The sequence below is a fragment of the Tachyglossus aculeatus genome, unplaced genomic scaffold, assembly GCF_015852505.1.
Source record: "Tachyglossus aculeatus isolate mTacAcu1 unplaced genomic scaffold, mTacAcu1.pri scaffold_101_arrow_ctg1, whole genome shotgun sequence".
In the NCBI taxonomy this organism is placed as follows: domain Eukaryota; kingdom Metazoa; phylum Chordata; class Mammalia; order Monotremata; family Tachyglossidae; genus Tachyglossus; species Tachyglossus aculeatus.
Window position 1 is genome coordinate 2,001,159 of NW_024044842.1, and position 20,105 is coordinate 2,021,263.

Sequence of the window (20,105 nt, forward strand, 5' to 3'; positions counted from 1 at the left end):
TATTATTCAAGCGCTTAGTACAGTGCTCTGCACATAGTAAGCGCTCAATAAATACGATTGATTGATTGATTGTTCTAAGCGCTGGGGTTCCTTCAATCGCATTTATTGAGCACTGACTGTGTGCTGAGCACCGGACTAAGCGCTTAAAGAAGCAGCGTGGCTCAGTGGAAAGAGCCCGGGCTTTGGAGTGAAAGGTCATGGGTTCAAATCCCGGCTCCGCCAATTGTCAGCTGTGTGACCTTGGGCAAGTTACTTAACTTCCCTGGGCCTCAGTTCCCTCATCTGGAAAATGGGGATGAAGACTGTGAGCCCCCCCGAGGGACAACTTGATCACCTTGGAACCTCCCCAGCGCTTAGAACAGTGCTCTGCACATAGTAAGCACTCAATAAGAACCATTATTTTTTTTTTAAAAAGCCATTATTAAGTGGCGGAGGCGGGATTAGAACCCACAACCTTTGACTTCCAAAGCCTCTTGTCACCAAGTCGGAAAACGCGGTTTTCCTGAGGATCCCACATTCCGGCATCCTCTTCATTCCCCCAAAACTGGGAAATGGACGGGCTTAGGAAAGGTGAAGAAAAGGGCCCTTCCTTGCGCCTGGCATTCATTCATTCAATCGTATTTACTGAGCGCTTCCTGTGTGCAGAGCACTGTACTAAGCGCTTGGGAAGCATAAACGGGCAACACCTACCCAACAACGGGCTCACAGCCTAGAAGGGAGGAGACAAACAATAAAACAAGTAAACAGGCACATAAGACATAGTAAGTGCTTAACAAATACCACGCTTAGCACATAGTAAGTGCTTAATAAATACCATTATTATTAATATATTGCTATATTTTATAATAATAATGGCATTTATTATATTGTTATATTTTATAATAATAATGGCGTTTATTATTATATTGTTATATTTTATAAGAATAATAATGATGATGGCATTTATTAAGCGCTTACTATGTGCAATGCACTGTTCTAAGCGCTGGATTATTATCAATCGACGATATTTATTTTTAGTGCATTTAAGTGCCCAGTCCTAGACTGTAAGCCCACTGTTGGGTAGGGACCGTCTCTATACGTTGCCAACTTGGACTTCCCAAGCGCTCAGTACAGTGCTCTGCCCACAGGAAGCGCTCAATAAATACGACTGAATGAATCAATGAATGAAAAGTGCTTAACAAGTGCCGTTATTATATTACTATACTTATTATTATTATTATCAATCCATTGCTATTTATCTTTAGTGCATTTGGTAAGCGCTTACTATGTGCCAGGCACTGTACTAAGCGCTGGGGTAGATACAAGTGAATTAGGTTGAACTCAAATCCCGTCTCACATGGGGCTCACAATCCAAGCAGGAGGGAGAACCTTTTTTTAAAATAAATTGTACTTATTAAGCACTTACTATGTGCCAGGCACTGTACTAAGCACTGAGGTAGATACACTTACTATGTGCCAGGCACTGTACTAAGCGCTGAGGTAGATACAAGTTAATTAAGTTGGACTCAAATCCCGTCTCACATGGGGCTCGCAATCTAAGCAGGAGGGAGAACCTTTTTTTAAAATAAATTGTACTTATTAGGCACTTACTATGTGCCAGGCACTGTACTAAGCGCTGGGGTAGATACAAGTTAATTAAGTTGGACTCAAATCCCGTCTCACATGGGGCTCGCAATCTAAGCAGGAGGGAGAACCTTTTTTTAAAATAAATTATACTTATTAAGCACTTACTATGTGCCAGGCACTGTACTAAGCGCTGGGGTGGATACAAGTTAATTAGGTTGGACTCAAATCCCGTCTCACATGGGGCTCGCAATCTAAGCAGGAGGGAGAACCTTTTTTTAAAATAAATTATACTTATTAAGCACTTACTATGTGCCAGGCACTGTACTAAGCGCTGGGGTGGATACAAGTTAATTAGGTTGGACTCAAATCCCGTCTCACATGGGGCTCACAATCTAAGCAGGAGGGAGAACCTTTTTTTAAAATAAATTGTACTTATTAGGCACTTACTATGTGCCAGGCACTGTACTAAGCACTGAGGTAGATACACTTACTATGTGCCAGGCACTGTACTAAGCGCCGAGGTAGATACAAGTTAATTAGGTTGGACTCAAATCCCGTCTCACATGGGGATCACAATCTAAGCAGGAGGGAGAACATTTTTTTAAAAATAAATTGTACTTATTAGACACTTACTATGTGCCAGGCACTGTACTAAGCGCTGGGGTAAATACAAGATAATTAGGTTGGACTCAAATCCCGTCTCACATGGGGCTCACAATCTAAGGAGGGAGAACCTTTTTTTAAAATAAATTGTACTTATTAAGCACTTACTATGTGCCAGGCACTGTACTAAGCGCTTAGATTGGACTCAAATCCCGTCTCACATGGGGCTCACAATCTAAGCAGGAGGGAGAACCTTTTTTTAAAATAAATTGTACTTATTAAGCACTTACTATGTGCCAGGTACTGTACTAAGCGCATTTTTTAATAAATGGTTCTCCCTCCTCAGACTAAGTCCCATGTGAGACAGGGGCTGTGGCCAACCTTGTACCTACCCCAGCGCTTAGTACAGTGCCTGGCACATAATAGATGTTTAATTTTTTAAAAAAATATGGTTCTCTCTCCTGCTTATTCCTTCATTCCTTCAGTCGTATTTATTGAGCGCTTACTGGGTGCAGAGCACTGTACTAAGCGCTCGGGAAGTCCAAGTTGGCAACATCTACCTACCCAACTGTTGGCTCACGATCTAGAAGGGGGGGCTTAGTACAGTGCCTGGCACATAATAGATGTTTAATTTTTTAAAAAAATATGGCTCTCTCTCCTGCTTATTCATTTATTCCTTCGGTCGTATTTATTGAGCGCTTACTGGTCGCAGAGCACTGTACTAAGCGCTTGGGAAGTCCAAGTTGGCGACATCTACCTACCCACCTGTGGGCTCACGGTCTAGAAAAGGGGGCTTAGTACAGTGCCTGGCACATAATAGATGTTTAATTTTTTAAAAAAAATATGGTTCTCCTTATTCATTCCTTCAGTCGTATTTATTGAGCGCTTACTGGGTGCAGAGCACTGTACTAAGCGCTCGGGAAGTCCAAGTTGGCAACATCTACCTACCCACCTGTGGGCTCACGGTCTAGAAGGGGGGGCTTAGTACAGTGCCTGGCACATAATAGATGTTCATTTTTTTTAAAAAAATATGGTTCTCTCTCCTGGTTAGATTGTAAGGTCCAAGAGGGGCATGGATGGAGTCCAACCTAATTAGCGCTTAGTACAGTGCTTGGCACATAATAGGCGCTTAGCAAGTACCATTTTAGCAAAAATGACTCCTTCTCCCTCCTCTTTAGGCCAAAGACCTTATGGGGGGACAAGGCCTCTCCCCTGTCCAACCTGGTGATTTAGCATCGCTCCCAGCGCTTAGTACAGTGCACGGCCTTTATTGGGAGGCGTCTAGCAAATCCCACGGTGATCAATCAACTAAATTACCTCTTTGCCCACGGCCCGACCCGGATCCAACCGCCGGAGAGGCGATTTACCTGGTTGCAACGTCCCTGGAGCCGGGAACTGGTGGCAATCTCCCTGTAGACAGGGGCTGGTTGCAATCCCCCTGTAGACAAGACCTGGTTGCAATTTTCCCGTAGACGGAAGCGGGTTGCAATCTTCCTGTGGACAGGACTTGGTTGCAATCTCCCTGTAGACAGAAGCTGGTTGCAATCTTCCTGTAGACAGAAGCGAGTTGCAATCCCCTTTAATAGGAGCTGGTTACAGTCTCCCTGTAGACAGGAGCTGGATGCAATCTCCCTGTAGACAGAAGGTGGTTGCAATCTCCCTGTAGACAGGAGCTGGTTGCAATCTCCCTGTAGACAGAAGCGAGTTGCAATCCCCTTTAATAGGAGCTGGTTGCAATCTCCCTGTAGACAGAACGTGGTTGCAATCTTCCTGTAGACAGAAGCTAGTTGCAATCTCCCTGTAGAGACAAAAGCGAGTTGCAATCCCCTTTAATAGGAGCTGGTTGCAATCTCCCTGTAGACAGAAGGTGGTTGCAATCTTCCTGTAGACAGAAGGTGGTTACAATCTCCCTCTAGACAGAAGCGAGTTGCAATCCCCTTTAATAGGACAATCTTCAATCTACAATCTTCCTGTAGACAGGAGCTGGTTACAATCTTCCTGGAGACAGACGGTGGTTGCAATCTCCCTGTAGACAGAAGCTGGTTGCAATCCCCTTTAATAGGAGCGGGTTACAATCTCCCTGTAGACAGGAGCTTGTTGCAATCTTCCTGTGGACAGGACCTAGTTGCAATCTCCCTGTAGACAGATGCGAGTTGCAATCCCCTTTAATGGGAGCTGGCTGCAATTTTCCTGTAGACAGGAGCTGGTTCCTGTAGACGGAAGAGGGTTGCAATCCCCCAGTGGACAGAAGAGAGTTGCAATCCCCGGTAAATAGGAGGTGGTTGCAATCTTCCTGTAGACGGAAGCGGGTTGCAAATCTCCCTGCACACAGGAGCAGGTTGCAAATCTCCAGTGGACAGAAGCGAGTTGCAATCCCCTCTAGACGGGAGCCGGTGGCAACCCACTGTAAATACAAGCGAGTTGCAATCCCCTGTAGACAGAAGCGGGATGCAATCTCCCTGTAGATGGGAGCGGGTTGCAATTCCCTTATAAAAGGGAGCGGATTTCAATCCCCCTGTAGGCAGGGACTGGTTGCAATCCCCCTGTAGACAGAAGCGGGATGCAATCTCCCTGCACACTGGAGTTGGTTGCAATCTTCCTGTAGACGGAAGCAGGTTGCAACCCCCTTATAAAAGGAAGGTGGTTGCAATCCCCCCGTAAACAGAAGTGAGTTTCAATCCCCCTGCAGACAGGAGCTGGTGGCAATCCCCCTGTAGACAGGAGCTGGTGGCAATCCCCCTGTAGACAGAAGTGAGTTTCAATCACCCTGTAGACAGGAGCTGGTTGCAATCCCCCTGCACACAGAAGTGCGTTTCACTCTTCCTGTAGACAGGAGCTGGTTGCAATCCCCCAGTAGAAAGAAGTGAGTTTCAATCCCCTTGCTGACAGGAGTTGGTTACAATCCCCCTGTAGGCAGAAGTGAGTTTCAAGCCCCTGTAGACAGGAGCTGGTTGCAATCCCCTTGTGAACAGAAGTGAGTTTTAATCCCCTGTACACAGGAGGTGGTTGCAATCCCCCTGTGCACAGAGGTGAGTTTCAATCCCCTGTAGACAGGAGCTGGTTGCAATCCCCCTGTGGACAAAAGTGAGTCTCAATCCCCTGTAGTCAGGAGCTGATTGCAATCCCCCTTGTAGACAGAAGTGAGTTCCAATCCCCTGTACACAGGAGCTGGCTGCAACCCCCGTGTGAACAGGAGTTTCAATCCCCTGTACACAGGAGCTGGTTGCAATCCCCTTGTGAACAGAAGTGAGTTTCAATCCCCTGTAGACAGGAGCAGGTTGCAATCCCCCTGTGGACAGAGGTGAGTTTCAATCCCCTGTAGACAGGAGCTGGTTGCAATCCCCCTGTGGACAGAGGTGAGTTTCAATCCCCTGTAGACAGGAGCTGGTTGCAATCCCCCTGTGGACAGAAGTGTTTCAATCCCCTGTACACAGGAGCTGGTTGCAATCCCCTTGTGAACAGAAGTGAGTTTCAATCCCCTGCATACACAGGAGCAGGTTGCAATCCCCCAGTAGACAGAAGTGAGTTTCAACCCCCTGTAGACAGGAGCGGATTGCAATGACCCCGGGGCCCGGGGAGGAGAGTTTTTAGGGTCGGGGCTGTGTGGAGGCGGGGCTGGAGGAGGAGGAGGAGGAGGAGGATTTGGGGAGGATTCTTGGCCTCCCTCCGCCCTCTTCTTTGGGTCCCTTCCATACAGTCAGCCAATCCTATTTACTGAGCGCTTCCTCTGTGCAGAGCACTGTACTAAGCGCTCGACTGTGGGCAAGTCGCTTCACTTCTTTGGGCCTCAGTGGCCTCATCTGTCAAATGGGGGTGAAGACTGGGAGCCCCCCGTGGGACCACCTCATCACCATGGAACCTCCCCGGCGCTTAGAACAGTGCTGTGCACATAGTAAGCGCTGAATAAATGCCATATTATTATTATTGTTGTTATTATTATTATTATTATTACAACAGAACAGAGTTGGTAGCTCTGTTTCCCGCCCACAAACAATCACTGGTATTTATTGAGGGCCTATTGTGTGCAGAGCACTGTACTGATATTTATTGAGCGCTTATTGTGTGCAGAGCACTGTACTAAGCGCTTGGGAAAGAACCACAGAACAGATTTGGTAGGTCTGTTCCCTGCCCACAATCAATCACTGGTAGTTATTGAGGGCCTATTGTGTGCAGAGCACTGTACTAATATTTATTGAGCGCTAATTGTGTGCAGAGCACTGTACTAAACGCATGGGAGACTACAACAGACCAGAGTCGGTAGGTCTGTTCCCTGCCCACAATCAATCACTGGTATTTATTGAGGGCTTATTGTGTGCAGAGCACTGTACTAAACGCTTGGGAGAGAACAGAACAGACCAGAGTCGGTAGGCCTGTTCCCTGCCCACAGTCAATCACTGGTATTTATTGAGCGCTTACTGTGTGCAGAGCACTGTACTAAGCGCTTGGGAGAGAACAGAACAGAGTCGGTAGGTCTGTTCCCTGCCCACAATCAATCACTGGTATTTATTGAGGACTTCTTGTGTGCAGAGCACTGTACTAACATTTATTGAGCGCATATTGTGTGCAGAACACTGTACTAAGCGCTTGGGAGACTACAACAGAACAGAGTTGGTAGGTCTGTTCCCTGCCCACAATCAATCACTGGTATTTATTGAGGGCCTATTGTGTGCAGAGCACTGTACTAATATTTATTGAGTGCTTATTGTGTGCAGAACACTGTACTAAACGCATGGGAGAGCACAGAACAGAGTCGGTAGGTCTGTTCCCTGCCCACAATCAATCACTGGTATTTATTGAGGGCTTATTGTGTGCAGAGCACTGTACTAATATTTATTGAGCACTTATTGTGTGCAGAACACTGTACTAAGCGCTTGGGAGAGAACAGAACAGAGTCGGTAGGTCAGTTCCCTGCCCACAATCAATCACTGGTATTTACTGAGGGCTTATTGTGTGCAGAGCACTGTACTAAACGCTTGGGAGAGCACAGCAGAACAGAGTCGGTAGGTCTGTTCCCTGCCCACAATCAATCACTGGTATTTATTGAGGGCTCATTGTGTGCAGAGCACTGGACTAATATTTATTGAGCGCTTATTGTGTGCAGAACACTGTACTAAACTCTTGGGAGAGAACAGAACAGATTTGGTAGGTCTGTTCCCTGCCCACAATCAATCACTGGCATTTATTGAGGGCTTATTGTGTGCAGACCACTGTACTAATATTTATTGAGCGCTTATTGTGTGCAGAGCACTGTACTAAGCGCTTGGGAGAGAACAGAACAGAGTCGGTAGGTCTGTTCCCTGCCTACAATCAATCACTGGTATTTATTGAGGGCCTATTGTGTGCAGAGCACTGTCCTAATATTTATTGAGCGCTTATTGTGTGCAGAGCACTGTACTAAGCGCTTGGGAAGTCCAAGTCGGCAACACATAGAGATGGTCCCTACCCAACAGTGGGCTCACAGTCTAGAAGGGGGAGACAGACAACAAAACCAAACATCATCATCATCATCAATCGTATTTATTGAGCGCTTCCTGTGTGCAGAGCACTGTACTAAGCGCTTGGGAAGTCCAAGTTGGCAACACGTAGAGACAGTCCCTACCCAACAGCGGGCTCACAGTCTAGAAGGGGGAAACAGAGAACAAAACCAAACATACTGACCAAAATAAAATAAATCATCATCATCATCATCATCAATCGTATTTATTGAGCGCTTCCTGTGTGCAGAGCACTGTACTAAGCGCTTGGGAAGTACAAGTCGGTGACACATAGAGACGGTCCCTACCCAACAGCGGGCTCACAGTCTGGAAGGGGGAGACAGAGAACAAAATCAAACATACTGACAAAAATAAATCATCATCATCAATCGTATTTATTGAGCGCTTCCTGTGTGCAGAGCACTGTACTAAGCGCTTGGGAAGTACAAATTGGCAACACATAGAGACGGTCCCTACCCAACAGTGCGCTCACAGTAAGATAGATTAATAAATATGTACAAACGGTAGATGGACTGCGGACTGTGATTAGCTTCTATCTTCCCCAGCGGTTAGCACAGTGCCTGGCACATAGTAAGCGCTCAGCGGATACCATTTAAACAAAAAAAGTCGTGCTGCCCCAAGCGCTTAGTACACTGCTCTGCACATAGTAAGCGCTCAATAAATACGATTGATGAAGTAGTAAGCTAGCTGGCTTCCTCCCTTCAAAGCCCTACTGAGAGCTCACCTCATTCATTCATTCATTCGGTCGTATTTATCGAGCGCTTACTGTGCGCAGAGCACTGTACTAAGCGCTTGGGGAGCACCTCCTCCAGGAAGCCTTCCCAGACTGAGCCCCCTTTTTCCTCTCCTCCTTCCCCTCCCCACGGCACCTGTATCGATTCATTCATCCACTCAATCGTATTTATTGAGCGCTTACTGTGTGCAGAGCACTGTACTGAGCGCTTGGGAAGTACAAGTTGGCAGCATATAGATGATTGTACGGATTGATTACTCGATTTATTTTAATTATTATTATTTAATGATATTATTAAATTATTTATTTTAATTTACTAGTCTATTTCTTTTCTTAATGATGTGCATCGAGCTTTATTTCTATTTATTCTGACGTCTTGACAACTGTCCACGTGTTTGGTTTTGTCGTCCGTCTCCCCCCTTCTAGACTGTGAGCCCGTTGTTGGGTAGGGCCCGTCTCTATATGTTGCCGACTTGGGCTTCCCAAGCGCTTAGTACAGTGCTCTGCACGCAGTAAGCGCTCAATAAATACGATTGATCGATTGATTGATTGTTCTGACGTCTTGACAACTGTCCACGTGTTCGGTTTTGTCGTCCGTCTCCCCCTTCTAGACTGTGAGCCCGCTGTTGGGTAGGGCCCGTCTCTATATGTCGCCAACTTGGGCTTCCCAAGCGCTTAGTACAGTGCTCTGCACGCAGTAAGCGCTCAATAAATACGATTGATTGATTGATTGATTGTTCTGACATCTTGACAACTGTCCACGTGTTTGGTTTTGTCGTCCGTCTCCCCCTTCTAGACTGTGAGCCCGCTGTTGGGTAGGGCCCGTCTCTATATGTCGCCGACTTGTACTTCCCAAGCGCTTAGTACAGTGCTCTGCACGCAGTAAGCGCTCAATAAATACGATTGATTGATTGATTGTTCTGACGTCTTGACAACTGTCCACGTGTTCGGTTTTGTCGTCCGTCTCCCCCTTCTAGACTGTGAGCCTGTTGTTGGGTAGGGCCCGTCTCTATATGTCGCCGACTTGGGCTTCCCAAGCGCTTAGTACAGTGCTCTGCACGCAGTAAGCGCTCAATAATAATAATAATGGCATTTATGAAGCGCTTACTATATGCAAAGCGCTGGGGGATGAGGTTGTGGGGCTCACAGCCTTAATCCCCATTTTCCAGATGGGGTCACTGAGGCCCAGAGAAGTGAAGTGACTGGCCCCAAGTCACCCAGCTGAGAAGTGGCACAGTCGGGATTTGAGCTCAATAATAATAATAATAATAATAATGGCATTTATTAAGCGCTTACTATATGCAAAGCGCTGGGTGATGAGGTTGTGGGGCTCACAGCCTTAATCCCCATTTTCCAGATGAGGTCACTGAGGCCCAGAGAAGTGAAGTGATGCCAATTTGTACTTCCCAAGCGCTTAGTACAGTGCTCTGCTCATAGTAAGCGCTCAATAAATACGATTGATTGATTGATTGAAGTGACTGGCCCCAAGTCACCCAGCTGAGAAGTGGCACAGTTGGGATTTGAGCTCAATAATAATAATAATAATAATGGCATTTATGAAGCGCTTACTATATGCAAAGCGCTGGGGGATGAGGTTGTGGGGCTCACAGCCTTAATCCCCATTTTCCAGATGAGGTCACTGAGGCCCAGAGAAGTGAAGTGACAGCTGATACGTGGCACAGTCGGGATTTGAGCTCAATAATAATAATAATGGCATTTATTAAGCGCTTACTATATGCAAAGCGCTGGGTGATGAGGTTGTGGGGCTCACAGCCTTAATCCCCATTTTCCAGATGAGGTCACTGAGGCCCAGAGAAGTGAAGTGACAGCTGATAAGTGGCACAGTCGGGATTTGAACCCAGGACCTCTGACTCCAAAGCCCGGGCTCATTTCTCTACTTCTCCAAAAATTTGTTCTCCATCTCCCCCTTTTAGACTGTGAGCCCACTGTTGGGCAGCGACTGTCTCTAGATGTTGCCAACTTGGACTTCCCGAGCGCTTAGTACAGTGCTCTGCACACAGGAAGCGCTCAATAAATACGATTGATGAGGATGAAGGAATGCCTGGGCTCTGTAGATCCTGGGGGGGCTAGGGATGGGAGTTGGGGGGGAAAGGGGAAGAGCCTGGGAATGTCTGTGGGAATGTCTGGGGGGGGGGGAAATGTCTGGGGCGCTCAGCACACAGTAAGCGCTCAATAAATACGATTGATTGACTGATTGATTGAAAAAGGGGGGCTTTGCCTGACTTTATCCTCCTCTCAGGAACTCCGGGAGGCTGATGGCCTTCCTGGATTAAAAGGCCCCTACCATTCTCCCTCTCCGTAGGGGTTGGAGACGGCTGGAATGGCCCCATTGTTTCGGGGTGCAATTTCCGGCCTTTCTTGGCGTCCAGTCTACTCCTCCCTCCGGGCAGACAGTACACCACCGCACCCGCAAAGGCACATCTGCAAAAGCCCACCTGCACGGCCACCCCTGCTTCTAATCTCAGCTCTCCCACTGGCCTGCAGTCCCACTTCAGGCTAATTCCTTAACCTCTCTGTGCCCCCGTTCCTAATTCCTTAACCTCTCTGTGCCCCAATTCCTAATTCCTTAACCTCTCTGTGCCCGTTTTTTAATTCCTTAACCTCTCTGTGCCCCCGTTTCTAATTCCTTAACCTCTCTGTGCCCCAGTTCCTAATTCCTTAACCTCTCTGTGCCCGTTTTTTTAATTCCTTAACCTCTCTGTGCCCGTTTTTTAATTTCTTAACCTCTCTGTGCCCGTGTTTTAATTCCTTAACCTCTCTGTGCCCCAGTTCCTAATTCCATAACCTCTCCGTGCCCGTTTTTTTAAATTCCTTAAACTCTCTGTGCCCCTTTCTAATTCCTTAACCTCTCTGTGCCCCAGTTCCTAATTCCTTAACCTCTCTGTGCCCATTTTTTAATTTCTTAACCTCTCTGTGCCCGTTCCTAATTTCTTAACCTCTCTGTGCCCGCTTTTTAATTCCTTAACCTCTCTGTGCCCCAGTTCCTAATTCCTTAACCTCTCTGTGCCCGTTTTTTAATTTCTTAACTTCTGTGCCCGTTTCTAATTTCTTAAACTCTCTCTGTGCCCGTTTTTTAATTCCTTAACCTCTCTGTGCCCCAGTTCCTAATTCCTTAACCTCTCTGTGCCCGTTTCTAATTTCTTAACCTCTCTGTGCCCCAGTTCCTAATTCCTTAACATCTCTGTGCCCCAGTTCCTAATTCCTTAACCTCTCTGTGCCCCAGTTCCTAATTCCTTAACCTCTCTGTGCCCCAGTTCCTAATTCCTTAACCTCTCTGTGCCCGTTTTATAATTCCTTAACCTCTCTGTGCCCCAGTTCCTAATTCCTTAACCTCTCTGTGCCCCAGTTCCTAATTCCTTAACCTCTCTGTGCCCCAGTTCCTAATTCCTTAACCTCTCTGTGCCCGTTTTTTAATTCCTTAACCTCTCTGTGCCCCAGTTTCTAAGTCCTTAACCTCTCTGTGCCCCAGTTCCTAATTCCTTAACCTCTCTGTGCCCGTTTTTTTAATTTCTTAACCTCTCTGTGCCCGTTTCTAATTTCTTAACCTCTCTGTGCCCGTGTTTTAATTCCTTAACCTCTCTGTGCCCCAGTTCCTAATTCCGTAACCTCTCCGTGCCCGTTTTTTTTAACTCCTTAACCTCTCTGTGCCCCTTTCTAATTCCTTAACCTCTCTGTGCCCCAGTTCCTAATTCCTTAACCTCTCTGTGCCCGTTTTTTAATTTCTTAACCTCTCTGTGCCCGTTTCTAATTTCTTTACCTGTGCCCGTTTTTTAATTCCTTAACCTCTCTGTGCCCCAGTTCCTAATTCCTTAACCTCTCTGTGCCCGTTTTTTTAATTCCTTAACCTCTCTGTGCCCGTTTTTTTAATTTCTTAACCTCTCTGTGCCCGTTTCTAATTTCTTAACCTCTCTGTGCCCGTTTTTTTAATTCCTTAACCTCTCTGTGCCCCTTTCTAATTCCTTAACCTCTCTGTACCCCAGTTCCTAATTCCTTAACCTCTCTGTGCCCATTTTTTAATTTCTTAACCTCTCTGTGCCCGTTTCTAACTTCTTAACCTCTCTGTGCCCGCTTTTTAATTCCTTAACCTCTCTGTGCCCCAGTTCCTAATTCCTTAACCTCTCTGTGCCCGTTTTTTAATTTCTTAACTTCTGTGCCCGTTTCTAATTTCTTAAACTCTCTCTGTGCCCGTTATTTAATTCCTTAATCTCTCTGTGCCCCAGTTCCTAATTCCTTAACCTCTCTGTGCCCCAGTTTCTATTTCCTTAACCTCTCTGTGCCCCAGTTCCTAATTTCTTAACCTCTCTGTGCCTCAGTTTCTAATTCCATAACCTCTCTGTGCCCCAGTTTCTAATTCCTTAACCTCTCTTGTACCCGTTTCTAATTCCTTAACCTCTCTGTGCCCCAGTTCCTAACTCCTTAACCTCTCTGTGCCTCAATTTCTAATTCCTTAACCTCTTTGTACCCGTTTCTAATTCCTTAACCTCTCTGTGCCCCAGTTTCCCCAGTAATGATTGGAGGTTGCGTGGCCTAATGGAAAGAACACCGGTCAGTCAGTCAATCGCATTTATTGAGCGCTTACTGGGTGCAGAGAACTGTACTAAACTCCTGGGAGAGTCCGATATAATAACAGAAACATTCCCTGCCCACAGTGAGTTTACAGTCTAGTGGGGGGGACACAGACATTAAAATAAGTAAATAACTTGATTTACACCAACCCAACTTCAGTCTGATTCACCATTATTATTAATAATGATAATTAATTGTTAATTATATAAAATAATAATTTTAGAAAAAATAATAATTAATTATATTAATAATAATAATGTCGATGAGAACAGAGTGGCTTTAGTGGATAGAGCAGGGCCTGAGAATCAGAAGGACAAGGACATGGGTTCTAATCCCTGCTCCACCACTTGTCTGCTGTGTGACCTTGGACAAATTCTTTTAACTGCTTTGACTCCTAAAATTGCTGTACTGTACTTTCCAAGCACTTAGTACAGTGCTCCGCACGCAGTAAGCGCTCAATAAATGCGATTAGATAGGATCTTCTCTGGGCCTCAGTGACCTCATCTGGAAAATGGGGATGAAGACTGGGAGCCCCGTGTGGGACAACCTGATCACCTTGGAACCTCCTCTGAGCTTAGAACAGTGCTTTGCACATAGTAAGCGCTTAACAAATACCATCATTATTATTATTATTATTATTCTCTGGGCCTCAGTTCCCTCATCTGGAAAATGGGGATGAAGACTGTGAGCCCCAAGGGGGACAACCTGATCACCTTGTAACCTCCCCAGCGCTTAGAACAGTGCTTGGCACATAGTAAGTGCTTAACAAATACCATCATCATTATTATTATTATTCTCTGGGCCTCAGTAACCTCATCTGGAAAATGGGGATGAAGACTGTGAGCCCCCCGTGGGACAACCTGATCACCTTGTAACCTCCCCAGCGCTTAGAACAGTGCCTGGCACATAGTAAGCACTTAACAAATACCATCATTATTATTAATTATTATTATTATTGGGAAGCAGCGTGGCTCAGTGGAAAGAGCCCGGGCTTTGGAGTCAGAGGTCGTGGGTTCAAATCCCGGCTCCGCCGCTTGTCAGCTGTGCGACTTTGGGCAAGTCACTTCACTTCTCTGGGCCTCAGTTCCCTCATCTGTAAAATGGGGGTGAAGACTGGGAGTCCCCCGTGGGACAACCTGATTACCTTGTGTCTACCCCAGCGTTTAGAACAGTGCCTTGCACATAGTAAGCACTTAATACCAACATTATTATTATTCTTCTCTGGGCCTCAGTGACCTCATCTGGAAAATGGGGATTAAAACTGTGAGCCCCCCGTGGGACAACCTGATCACCTTGGAACCTCCCCAGCGCTTAGAACAGTGCTTTGCACATAGTAAGCACTTAACAAATGCCATCATTATTATTCTTCTCTGGGCCTCAGTGACCTCATCTGGAAAATGGGGATTAAAACCGTGAGGCCTCCGTGGGACAATCTGATCACCTTGGAACCTCCCCAGCGCTTAGAACAGTGCTTTGCACATAGTAAGCGCTTAACAAATACCATTATTATTATTATTATTATTATTGGGAAGCAGCGTGGCTCAGTGGAAAGAGCCCGGGCTTTGGAGTCAGAGGTCGTGGGTTCAAATCCCGGCTCCGCCGCTTGTCAGCTGTGCGACTTTGGGCAAGTCACTTCACTTCTCTGGGCCTCAGTTCCCTCATCTGTAAAATGGGGGTGAAGACTGGGAGCCCCCCGTGGGACAACCTGATTACCTTGTATCTACCCCAGCACTTAGAACAGTGCCTTGCACATAGTAAGCACTTAATACCAACATTATTATTATTCTTCTCTGGGCCTCAGTGACCTCATCTGGAAAATGGGGATTAAAACCGTGAGCCCCCCGTGGGACAACCTGATCACCTTGGAAGCTCCCCAGTGCTTAGAACAGTGCTTTGCACATAGTAAGCGCTTAACAAATGCCATCATTATTATTCTCCTCTGGGCCTCAGTGACCTCATCTGGAAAATGGGGATTAAAACCGTGAGGCCTCCGTGGGACAATCTGATCACCTTGGAACCTCCCCAGCGCTTAGAACAGTGCTTTGCACATAGTAAGCGCTTAACAAATACCATTATTATTATTATTATTATTATTATTATTGGGAAGCAGCGTGGCTCAGTGGAAAGAGCCCGGGCTTTGGAGTCAGAGGTCGTGGGTTCAAATCCCGGCTCCGCCGCTTGTCAGCTGTGCGACTTTGGGCAAGTCACTTCACTTCTCTGGGCCTCAGTTCCCTCATCTGTAAAATGGGGGTGAAGACTGGGAGTCCCCCGTGGGACAACCTGATTACCTTGTATCTACCCCAGCGCTTAGAACAGTGCCTTGCACATAGTAAGCACTTAATACCAACATTATTATTCTTCTTCTCTGGGCCTCAGTGACCTCATCTGGAAAATGGGGATTAAAACCGTGAGCCCCCCGTGGGACAACCTGCAGCGCTTAGAACAGTGCTTGGCACATAGTAAGCACTTAACAAATGCCATCATTATTATTCTTCTCTGGGCCTCAGTGACCTCATCTGGAAAATGGGGATTAAAACTGTGAGGCCCCCGTGGGACAATCTGATCACCTTGGAACCTCCCCAGCGCTTAGAACAGTGCTTTGCACATAGTAAGCGCTTAATAAATGCCACGGTTATTATTAGGAACGTTGCTGGGATGTCACGCGGCCGCAAACTTTCCCCTCTCTCCCGTCCATTCCCTCCTCTGATCCTCTGCGATCCCGGTTCCCTGGAAACGGTGATGAAGAAAAGGACGGCTCGAAGTGGGCGGGATGCAAAGATGCAGGCAGCGCGGCTCAGTGGAAAGAGCCCGGGCTTTGGAGGCCGAGGTCGTGGGTTCGAATCCCAGCTCCGCCACTTGTCAGCTGGGTGACTTTGGGCGAGCCGCTTCACTCCTCGGTGACCTCTGTCTCCCCCTTCTAGACTGTGAGCCAGCTGTTGGGTAGGGACTGTATATGTTGCCAACTTGGACTTCCCAAGCGCTTAGTACAGTGCTCTGCACACAGTAAGCGCTCAATAAATACGATTGATTGATCTGGAAAATGGGGATGAAGACTGTGAGCCCCCCCGCGGGACAACCTCATCACCTTTGGAGAAGCAGCGTGGCTCAGTGGAAAGAGCCCGGGCTTTGGAGTCAGAGGTCGTGGGTTCAAATCCCGGCTCCGCCAATTGGCAGCTGTGTGACTTTGGGCAAGTCACTTCACTTCTCTGTGCCACAGTTACCCCATCTGTAAAATGGGGATGAAGACTGTGAGCCCCCCATAGGACTACCTGATTACCTTGTAACCTCCCCAGCGCTTAGAACAGTGCTTGGCACATAGTAAGCGCTTAATAAATGCCATTATTATTATTATTATCACCTTGTAACCTCCTCCAGCGTTTAGAACAGTGCTTTGCACATAGTAAGCGCTTAATAAATGCCATTATTATTATTATTATTATTATTATTATCCAGCCTTCGCAGGCAGAGTCCCCACCCTGGAGAAATCACCCTCCCTTTGACCTTTTTCACCCCAGAGCCCGGCCGGAGGTCCGGCGTCGAGTTTTCCGAGGGGAACGAAGCCGGGCCATCATCATCATCATCCATCGTATTTATTGAGCGCTTCCTGCGTGCAGAGCACTGTACTAAGCGCTTGGGAAGTCCAAGTCGGCAACATATAGAGACGGTCCCTACCCGACAGCGGGCTCACAGTCTAAAAGACTCCATATCCCCTCCTGTGTCCTGAAGATATTAACTCACCTGTTTAGGGATGACCTGGTGGGGAAAAAAAATCAATCGATCGTATTTATTGAGCACTTACTGCGTGCAGAGCACTGTACTAAGCGCTGAAAAAAGTTGTAAGATAGAAAGAAAACAAACACGAGAGGCTCACGGCAGCCCGGCCTGATTATCTCGCATCTCCCGCGGCGCTTAGTGCAGCGCCTGGCATATCCCTGTAGACTGGAAGCTCGTCGTGGGCAGGGATTGTGTTTGCTCTCAAAAGCGCTTAGTACAGTGTTCTGCACTCAGTAAGCGCTCAATAAATAGGGCTGAATGAAGTGCTTTACAAATGCAATCTGAAAAAAGGATACAGGATGGAATCAGGGACCTCTAGTTCACGAAGCTAGCGTGACTCGGTGGATAGAGCCCGGGCTTCGGAGTCAGAGGTCATGGGTTCAAATCCCGGCTCTGCCAACTGTCAGCTGGGTGACCTTGGCACTCAGTAAGCGCTCAATAAATAGGGCTGAATGAAGTGCTTTGCAAATGCAATCTAAAAAAAAGGATACAGGATGGAATCAGGGACCTCTAGTTCATGAAGCTAGTGTGGTTCAGTGGAAAGAGCCCGGGCTTTGGAGTCAGAGGTCATGGGTTCAAATCCCGGCTCTGCCAACTGTCAGCTGGGTGACCTTGGCATTCAGTAAGCGCTCAATACATAGGGCTGAACGAAGTGCTTAACAAATACAATCTAAAAAAAAGGATACAGGATGGAATCAGGGACCCCTAGTTCACGAAGCTAGCGTGGTTCAGTGGAAAGAGCCCGGGCTTTGGAGTCAGAGGTCATGGGTTCAAATCCCGGCTCTGCCAACTGTCAGCTGGGTGACCTTGGCACTCAGTAAGCGCTCAATAAATAGGGCTGAATGAAGTGCTTTACAAATGCAATCTAAAAAAAGGATCCAGGATGGAATCAGGGACCTCTAGTTCACGAAGCTAGCGTGACTCGGTGGAAAGAGCCCGGGCTTTGGAGTCAGAGGTCATGGGTTCAAATCCCCGCTCGGCCAACTGTCAGCTGGGTGACCTGGGGCAAGTCACCTCACTTCTCTGGGCCTCAGTTACCGCATCTGTAAAATGGGGATTAAAAGTGGGAGCCCCCCCGTGGGACAACCTGATCACCTTGTGACCTCCCCAGCGCTTAGAACGGTGCTTTGCACATAGTAAGCGCTTAACAAATACCATCATTATTATTATTATTATGAAGTTAAAACACACCCAGCCGAGCTATTTCAACTAAATGCCTCTGAAGGACGGCCAACATCGCCACACTTTTTTTTATGGTATTAGCTCAGCGCTTACTATCAATCAATCAATCAATCGTATTTATTGAGCGCTTACTGTGTGCAGAGCACTGTACTGAGCGCTTGGGAAGTACAAGTTGGCAACATATAGAGACAGTCCCTACCCAACAGTGGGCTCACAGTCTAATACTATGTGCCAGGCACTGTATTAAGCGCTAGGGTAACTACAAGCTAATCAGGTTGGACACAGTCCCTGTTCCACCTGGGGCTCACAGTCTTAATCGGAGGTCATGGGTTCGAATCCTGGCTCCGCCACGTGTCTGCTGTGTGACCTCAGGTTATGTTGCCAGCTTGTACTTCCCCAGCGCTTAGTGCAGTGCTATGCACACGGTAAGCGCTCAATAAATACAATTGAATGAATGAATGAAAGCCACTTAACTTCTCCGAGCCTCAGTTACCTCATCTGTAAAATGGGGATTAAGACTGGGAGCCCCCCGTGGGACAACCTGATCACCTTGTTTCCCCCCCAGCGCTTAGAACAGTGCTTTGCACATAGTAAGCGCTTAACAAATACCATCGTTATTATTATTATTATTAATCCCCATAACTGTATATATGTCTATATGTTTGTACATATTTATTACTCTATTTATTTATTTATTTTACTTGTACATATCTATTCTATTTATTTTATTTTGTTAGTATGTTTGGTTTTGTTCTGTGTCTCCCCCTCCTAGACTGTGAGCCCACTGTTGGGTAGGGACTGTCTCTATATGTTGCCAATTTGTACTTCCCAAGCGCTTAGTACAGTGCTCTGCACATAGTAAGCGCTCAATAAATACAATTGATGATGATATTACAGATGCGGGAACTGAGGCCCAGAGAAGTGGAATCGCATGAAGACCTTCTAAAACTGCCGTTCTTTCACCTTCCCACCGGTATTCAAACCGCTTTCAATCAATCAATCGTATTTATTGAGCGCTTACTGTGTGCAGAGCACTGTACTAAGCGCTTGGGAAGTCCAAGTTGGCAACATGCAGAGACGGTCCCTACCCAACAGTGGGCTCACAGTCTAGAAGAAAAGGAGTCCGTAGTCGGCAGGATTCGAACCTGCGTGGGGAAACCCCAATGGATTCCCTTCCCTTCCCCACAGCACCTGTATATATGTATATATGATTGTACATATTTATTACTCTATTTATTTATTTTACTTGTACCTATCTATTCTATTTATTTTATTTTGTTAGTATGTTTGCTTTTGTTCTCTGTCTCCCCCTTCTAGACTGTGAGCCCACTGTTGGGTAGGGACCGTCTCTAGATGTTGCCAACTTGGACTTCCCAAGCGCTTAGTCCAGTGCTCTGCACACAGTAAGTGCTCAATAAATATGATTGATTGATTGATTTCAAGTCCATTGCCTTAACCGCTCGGCCACGACTACAACTTTCCTTAGTGCCCACTCAGAATATCCATTCAGTCATTTTTAGCCTGTGAGCCCACTGTTGGGTAGGGACCGTCTCTCTATGTTCCCGACTTGGACTTCCCAAGCGCTTAGTACAGTGCTCTGCACACAGTAAGCGCTCAATAAATACAATTGATTGATTGATTGACTGTCTCTATATGTTGCCAACTTGTACTTCCCAAGCGCTTAGTCCAGTGCTCTGCACACAGTAAGCGCTCAATAAATACGATTGATTGATTGATTGATCGATTGACTGTCTCTATATGTTGCCAACTTGGACTTCCCAAGCGCTTAATCCAGCGCTCTGCACACAGTACGCGCTCAATAAATACAATTGATTGATTGATTGATTGATTGTCTCTATATGTTGCCAACTTGTACTTCCCAAGCACTTAGTCCAGTGCTCTGCACACAGGAAGCGCTCAATAAATACGATTGATTGATTGATTGATTGATTGACCGTCTCTATATGTTGCCAACTTGTACTTCCCAAGCGCTTAGTCCAGTGCTCTGCACACAGGAAGCGCTCAATAAATACGATTGATTGATTGATTGACTGTCTCTATATGTTGCCAACTTGTACTTCCCAAGCGCTTAGTACAGTGCTCTGCACACAGTAAGCGCTCAATAAATACGATTGATTGATTGATTGATTGACCGTCTCTATATG

General features: G+C 46.6%; 1 non-coding gene across 1 annotated transcript; it reads right to left on the reverse strand.

Moving 5' to 3' along the window:
* Nucleotides 1–19,064: 19,064 nt before the first annotated feature.
* TRNAS-UGA lies at nucleotides 19,065–19,414 on the reverse strand. The gene is made up of 2 exons: nucleotides 19,378–19,414; nucleotides 19,065–19,109 (listed from the first exon to the last, which is right to left on the reverse strand). It is a non-coding gene; the product is annotated as a tRNA-Ser (tRNA).
* Nucleotides 19,415–20,105: the final 691 nt, after the last annotated feature.